Source organism: Mauremys mutica, unplaced genomic scaffold, assembly GCF_020497125.1.
Source record: "Mauremys mutica isolate MM-2020 ecotype Southern unplaced genomic scaffold, ASM2049712v1 Super-Scaffold_100036, whole genome shotgun sequence".
NCBI classification, from domain to species: domain Eukaryota; kingdom Metazoa; phylum Chordata; order Testudines; family Geoemydidae; genus Mauremys; species Mauremys mutica.
In genome coordinates this window covers 6,648,030-6,655,406 of record NW_025423256.1, presented here as the reverse complement: position 1 = coordinate 6,655,406, position 7,377 = coordinate 6,648,030, and the positions used below count along the sequence as shown (strand labels likewise).

Here is a 7,377-nt window from a genome sequence, read left to right as displayed (position 1 = left end):
TTGTCCAGAAACAAACCTAAGCCCCCCATGCAGTACCTGGGGCATCTATGTCTGACCCACCAAGGCTTCAGCTCCTTTGGGGAGATTTCTAGCTGCTCAATCCTGCTGCTATTCCAGGGGAGCAATTCCTGACTCCTGTCAGCATTTATCTCAGCCCCGTTCTGGGCATCACAGGGTTCTCCAGGAAAGGGCAGCAAGTGGTTCTAGGGCCAGTGATCCTCCTCCAAATTGAGCTAGAACCTGAGACTCCTTCCCCTTCCCCAGGCTATGGGCGGGGAGGCATTTCACAGAGCTCTCAGAGCTATAGCCCGTGGCTAAGGAGAGAGAAAAAGCCTCCTATCCCCCTCTGCTCTGGGGGCTGGGTTTCCTACTGAAGCCTCTGCCCCCCACCTAGTTGCCTATGGCTCATCCCTGACCCTTGCTGCTGCTCCTTGCTATAGACTATGAAAGGAGCGGAGGCAGCGCAGGAGCCTTCTGGGGACGCAGATCTGAGGCTTTGGGGAGACACATTGTCTGAGACATCAGAGCGCTGCAAACCCTGCAACCACCCCCTCAATCCGGGGCCTGTTCCAGCCCTGAGTCTGGGCTGCCACGATCCCTCCCCCAGAGCAGGGCGCCCACAGATTACAGCCTGGAAATAGGCGTGTGAGACTAACTCCTGCTTTCCCTGACAGGGCCTCCCCTAGACCAAGTGGCATCCCAGGCAAGAAGTGTCTTCAGTGCCCCCCAGCCCCGCTCCATATGTTAAACCATTGAATACCTTATTTTTATTGCATTTGTAGCTCATTTCATGATTTTGATGCACAATCTGGATGCTGGATTTTCTCTATCATATAAGACAATAAATGTTCATGCTAGGATGTGTAAAAGGGTATTTATTCATGCCGTATATAAGCAAATTAAAAAATCATTTCTTCTAAGCATATAGAAACTTTTAATTTTGACAGTAACTGAAATGTACTAACATCTAGCAATGGAGCACTCACCAGCACAGGGTGGGCCGGTATTAAATAGTGTCACAGTCGGCAACAGACAGCGTTAGGATGTTAACCCTAGGCCCTTTGTTCAAAGGTCGCTTCTCTCGCCTTTCCCCCATGAACTGAAGTGCAGCATTTGAGAGATCCAGAGACTAGTTGATGACGTTTCCAAGTGCTAAAATAGCAAGCGATGTCCGTCTTGCATTGGCCAGTGTTGACTAGAGAGATGGTTTATGGAGAATAAACTTCAAGGTGAGAAGCAGCAGCCCAAGAAGGCCCCCTGCAGGTGCTGAAGTAGCTCAGGTGGGAGAGCATTAGATTAAAAATCTAAAGGTCCCTGGTTCAATCCCAGGCTTCAGCAGGCTGTTTCATCCCTCTTTCTGCAGCAGTGGGCTCTTTCCTGGAAGCCCAGCACTGCCTTTACTCAATGCAAGTCCCTCATTTTGGGCTTCACTGCAGGAAAAGGCAGCATTGGCTTCTGCACCCAGTTGGCCCACGGGACCTTTCTTTCTTCTCTTGCTGCTTCTCAGCAAGGGGAAGAAAAAGAAGCTCCCCTTCAAGCTAGAGTCACAAAGGTGATGTAAGGACGACTTCCTGATCCCTGGCTCCAGTCCTCTGTTCTTCCAGCTGACCCATCAAAGAGCTGCTGCCAGTTTCTCCAGGTTCGCCCATCAGTGTGTGCCAGGGTGAGCACCACCAAAGTGCAGGGAATTTGAGGGCAGGGCAGGGCAGGGCAGTGTAATGGACTTTCTGTAGTGTAGTGGTTCTCACATTTGCCTAACCTGCATCAAGCCAGCTAGGCAGAACTGACACCATCACCTCTCAGGTGTTCCCTTTAAGCAGAGCACAACTTTGAAATACGGGCAGCATAGAACCAATATTCATAATGTCAACTACAAAAATAATACACATTTAGAGATAGCATCATTATAATCAGCCAATCAGAACCTCTCCATAGACCCCTTACACAACAATCTTTCTACAATATTGGCTGCAAATATAGAACAGCAGTTGCAACGGTGATCTATACAGTTACAGATTATGTCAGTAACGTCACAGGAGGTGACACAGCATCAGTGAGACTGATACTGGAATACTGCCTCCAGTTTTGGTGTCCTCGTTTGAAAAAGATGTTGTGAAATTAGAGTTTGGGACAGCAATGAGCCACCAAATGTTCTGAGGGCTGGAGAAAAATGCCTTCTAGTGAGCTATTGAAAGAGCTCAATCTGTTTAGCTGATCAAAAGAAGATTGAAAGGTGACTTCACTGAAGTATTGAAGTGTCTTAATGGAGAGATAAGATTGGGTATTAAAGGGCTCTTGAATCGAGCAGAGAAAGGCATAACAATACCCAGTGGCTGGAAGGTGAAAAGAGACAAATTCATATTACAATTAAGGCTCAAATATTCAACAGCGAGGATGATTCATCACAGGAACAAGCTACCAAGGAAAGTGGTGGATTCTCCATCTCTTGATGTCATTTCATGAAGACTAGATGCCTTTCTGGAATGAGTTTGCCCCAAAAGTAGCTCTGGTGTCATACAGGAGGCCTGTGATATGCAGGGGGTCAGATTAGATGCTCTAATGGTCTCTTCTGGCCATAAAGTCGACTAATTTCTGAAAAACTGAGTGTAACATTGGGAGCAGCGTCTGATGTTTTCCTGTCTAGCCGGCTTGCTGCCTAGAACGAACGCTCCTGGAGTGGGGTGATCCACAGGGAGTAGCTCAAAGCTGCAAAGTGCCTGGCCAGGGGCAGGACATTGGCACAGCAAGGGAGGGGTGTGGCAGTGACATCACAAAGGCCTTTGGCAGGACCTCAGACTATTGGTCCAAGGTGGTGGGGAGGTGGTGACCTCACAGAGAGATGCTGACATCAGCCAGGCAGGAGAGGGGCGAGGGGCCAGGGAAACCTCAGAGACCCCTGTGGCTTTGCTTCAGCAAGTCTCCTTCTCCAGGTCTCTCTCTGAGGACTGAGAGAGTATTCGGGTTCACGGACGTGAGCGCCAGGAGGAACCTCTTTTGAGTTTTCTCCTTCCCTTTCAGTGATTTTACTAGAAAACAGCCGTCCCTGTTTAGAAGATAAGAACCTCCTGGAGGTTTGAAACCTGTTCAGTCTGATCCATCTGGTGACAGTTGAATTCTAGGCATGGAAAACACGAGCTTAAAGAGGCAGAATTTCATTCCGCACCTGGGATTTTGTCCCTTAGAATCACTGGAGACATTGGGGTTTGTCCTTTTTGTTTCACCTTTTCCTCCATCTCTCCCTCTCTCCTTTCTCTTCGTCTCTTGCTTCTTTTGTCCTTTCTCCTGTTCCCCTCCCACTGCCGTGTGTGGGGGGGGGGGGGGTGGCGCGGGGGAGTGCTCTGCAGCTCCCACTGTGGGAGGTCCACCCAAAAATGTGGGAATGAAATAGTGCTCGGGCAGTGATCCCCACCGGTGACCTGGGCCATCCTTTGGGCTCTCTGGTGAGAACCCTCAGCCTCCTGTCCTCAGTCTCTACCCTGATTGGCTGAGCAGGGGGTTATTGACAGGGAGGAGACTCAGGTCCTTGTTGTTCTCTTTCAAGACCAAGGAAATAAGTCAGAACCAGTTCTATGTTTGATAAATTTTGCTGCTTCTCTGCATTAATGGTCTCTGAGCAGTTCATGATTCTCTCTAACATTGCAGTTCTCCTCAAATACTTGCTGAATAATTCCTGTGCACTGTTGTTGGTCTGGAGCTCATCTGAGAGCACTTTATTCAGGTCACTCAATGTCTGAAATTCAAGATCCGATGGTTAGTTTGAAAATCAGGGCTCTTGGGTCCTATTCCCAACTCTGCCACTGACTGGCTGTGTGACCTCAGACAAGTCAATTCTCCCTTTCTCAGCCTTAGCTTCTCCCTCTTTCGAGTAGGGATAATAATGATCCGCTCCTACCTACCTCAATGTGCGTGGAGGCAGGGCCGGCTCTAGATTTTTTGCCGTCCCAAGCAAAAAAATTGTTTGGCTTCCCCCACCCCAGCCCTGGGCTCCCCCCTGCACCCCCCTGCCAACCCAGCCCTGGGCTCTGCCCCCCACATACCCCATGCTGCCCCAGCTCTTGGCTCTGCCCTTTCCCCTTACTGCTCCCCCACCGACACACCCCCTGCCACCCCAGCCCTGGGCTCTCCCCCCCCACAGACACCCCTGCACTCTCCTTCCACCCCAGCCCTGGGTCACTGGTAACTTGCTCCCAAGGTGGGTCATTCAGCAGGGATTTTGGATGTGCACAGAACACAGACAGGATTGGTTCCCATATGGTTACAGAGCTGCAGTAAAGTGGAACAATTTTCAGCTTGTGTGATTGGAGGAGATCTGGATCCATATTCTAAGACTGTCCTCCATAAATGAGGAAAAGTTGAGGTGCCTTTATTATTCTTTTGTTCCACTCTTTGTTTCTCTGGGGAATTTGCCAATGCAATATCACTGTCTTCCTTTTAAACAAATAAAACAAAAACAAACAAAAAGGCAATGGCTGTTGAAAATTGCAATTTCAGTCCTAATAACCCCTGGGAAGCATTTCTTGCTCAATTTTATCCTACTTTTTCTACAGCAAATGACAGTGGATCAGCATATTTGATTTGGGAGAAATGAAGTAACAGCTGCCCAAACTGAGCTGGAGCACTCCTGGATGTTGAGGTGTTCAGATCTGTAAGGCAGGCGCTAGATTCCCTTTCTGAACATTAGCTAAATCTGGAAAGGAAAAGTCAATTTCTGCTTCCACGGCTCAGGAGTGGAAATCCTCCTACGTGCCTGGTGCTGTATCTAGAGCTGCCCAGGTCCAGCAGAGCCTCCCCTCCCTCACTTTTCATTTTAAATTCTGGTGGGATCCATGTACCTCCCTTGCCAGGCTTCAGCTAGAGAGGGGCCCTGGCCATTTAGTCCCCCCAATTCCTTCTTTGGGGGCTGCCAGGTGAGGTCACACCAGTATCCCTCAGCCAGTCTGGGGGTGTCTTCTGGAGGGGATGTCTGGGCAAAGCTTTCTAGTCCAAAACGTCGGTGGCTGGAGGGGGGGCGCCATTTTCAGCAGTTTAATGTTTGGTGCTGCAGTGATTGACTGCTGGGTGCAGTGATATAGTGACCCCCCTGGGTCTCTGAATGAGGCTTTATACTGGGGGGGGTGAGGGGGCAAGTGGGGAGCAGATGGGCGAGCGGGTGGCAAGTGGCGGGTGGGCACAGAGGTGAGCAGTGAGCCAGCAGGGGCTCTAGGGGCGGGCACGGGGGTTTCTGGCAGGGGAGGGAGGAGGTGAAAGGAGGGGAGTGGTGGGTGGGGGACTGACTAGCAGGAGATGCAGCAGGCCAGTGGGGGGCTAGGGGGTGAAGAGGGGTGTGACGGTGAGATCTGGTCACCCTATGGGGGCCGTTTCTTCTCCCTCCCCAAACCTTCCTTTTCGGCCCACAGCTGTTTCGGGGGGGGGCGGCGCTGGGGAAGGAGGGTTTGTTTCTGTGGGGCGGGCGGTGCTGGGGGGGGGTTGTTTCCACAGGGATGGGTGGTGCTGGGGAGGTGTTTCAAGGGGGCTGGGTGGAACAGCGGGGGGGGGGGGCGCCAATTTATATTCTTGGCTTGGGTGTAAAAATAGCTAGTTACGGCTCTGGGACTCCATATTGCGCTAGGTGCTGTACAAACCCTGGCTAACACTGGGACACCCAGGGGGTTCCCCTCAATTTCCCTGAGCCTCTGCTGTCTAACTGCTTCTGACTCCATCTGGATCACCCCCCCCCCCCCGCAAAAACCCACCTTTCCAAACAGTCCTTCTTTCCCTGCCCCCTAATTCCGCTTTCACACCCTGGGCCCATCTCCTCTCTTCATCCCTCCCCCAACCCCAGGTGAGCAGAGATGGAGGCAACTTCACCCACTGGAGCCAGCCCCAGCGAGCGCTGCAGCCCGCCCGGGGGGTGTTTGCAGACACAGGAAGGGAGCAGCTGGGAGCAGGGGGTTCTGGGAAGAAGGAGGGAGGAGAACAAATCCGGGAAGGGGGGGGCAGCTCCTGGGGGCGGGGCTCTGGCACAGCCCGGGGGCGGGGCAGCTCCTGGGGGCGGGGCTCTGGCACAGCCCAGGGGCGGGGCAGCTCCTGGGGGCGGGGCTCTGGCACAGCCCAGGGGCGGGGCAGCTCCTGGGGGCGGGGCTCTGGCACAGGCCCGGGACGGGGCAGCTCCTGGGGGTGGGGCTCTGGCACATTGTGACGCAGGAGCCCCGGCTCAGCAGCTGCTCCCTGGTGGCCACGTGCTGCCAGCAGCGCTGGAGCCGCCCGGGCTGGAGCGGAGCCGCTGTTCTCAGCTGCAGCAGGAGCTGCCCCCGGCCCCGCTGGGCTCCAGGTGGGGACAGAGCCTGGGGCCCGGGGTTCCCCTGGGTGCGGCTGGCGGGGTGGGAGGGGAGGGGAGAGGCCGGAGCTGCGGGCGGGGAAGGGCGGGGGGGCAGGCGGGGGGTTGATCGGTCTCTGGGCACCAGGGGAGCCCCGGGGCAGAGTGTGTGTGTGAGTGTCCCGGGCCCAGGCGTGCGCAGGGGGGGAGCCCCGGCACCCCAATGTCCTGAGCCCCGGCTGGGGAGGCTGCTCCCCCCCTCCCGTGGGGGCTCCGGGGGGGGGGAGGCTGCGGCGGCTGCAGGCGGGTGCTCGGCCCCCCCGGGACTGACCCGCTGCCGGCAGCTTGTGGCGCCTCCTCCGCGGAGCTTTTCCCCGGGGGCGGCCTGGGCGCAGCTGCGATCAGCTGTTTGCTGGGCAGGCTCCGCTCCGCTGCTCCCCCCGCTCCTGGGGGGCTGAGTGAGCCCCCCCCCAAACAGCCCCAGGGGTCGGTGGGGGGGCGGGGCCAGCAGCAGCAGAGCCCCCCCGCTCCCCTGGGGCTGCCCCGCCCCGCTCAGGCTGGGGGCTCTGCCAGGGCCCCCGCGTGAGTCGCTGCTCCCTGCCCGCCAGGCTCGGCTCCGGCCACAGCAGCGGCGGGTGCCCCGGGGAGCCCAGCTGGGCTGGGGCTGGGGCAGGGGGAGGTTGGGGGGAGGAGAAGCTCCAGATACCGGCATGTGGGTGGAGGAGCTGAGCTGGAGAAGCCCCTTACTGGGCTGGAGCTATGCTGGGGGCCCAACCCCATCACGCAGCCATGGATGGATTTAGCCCAGGAGGCAGGGTCAGTGTTGGCCCCATTGGGCAGGTGGGATCTAGAGCACAACGAGGTGAAGTGACTTTCCCAAGGCTAAGCAGGGAGTCTGTGGCAGAGCAGAGACTCAAACCCAGAACACCTGAGCCCTGTGCCTTAACCACTAGGCAACCTTCCCCCCGAAGGAGAGGGAACCTTCTCCGCCCCTTTGAGTGTGTGGGTGGGAGCAGCCACTAGACAGAGCTGCCAGGAGATGGGGACGGGGGTTGGATAGTTGCGGAGATTAGGGGGTGGGG

At 55.5% G+C, this 7,377-nt stretch overlaps 1 non-coding gene across 1 annotated transcript; it reads left to right on the top strand.

Moving 5' to 3' along the window:
- The first annotated feature begins 1,265 nt into the window (after nt 1-1,265).
- Nucleotides 1,266-1,338, top strand: TRNAF-AAA. Its single transcript has one exon. It is a non-coding gene; the product is annotated as a tRNA-Phe (tRNA).
- Nucleotides 1,339-7,377: the final 6,039 nt, after the last annotated feature.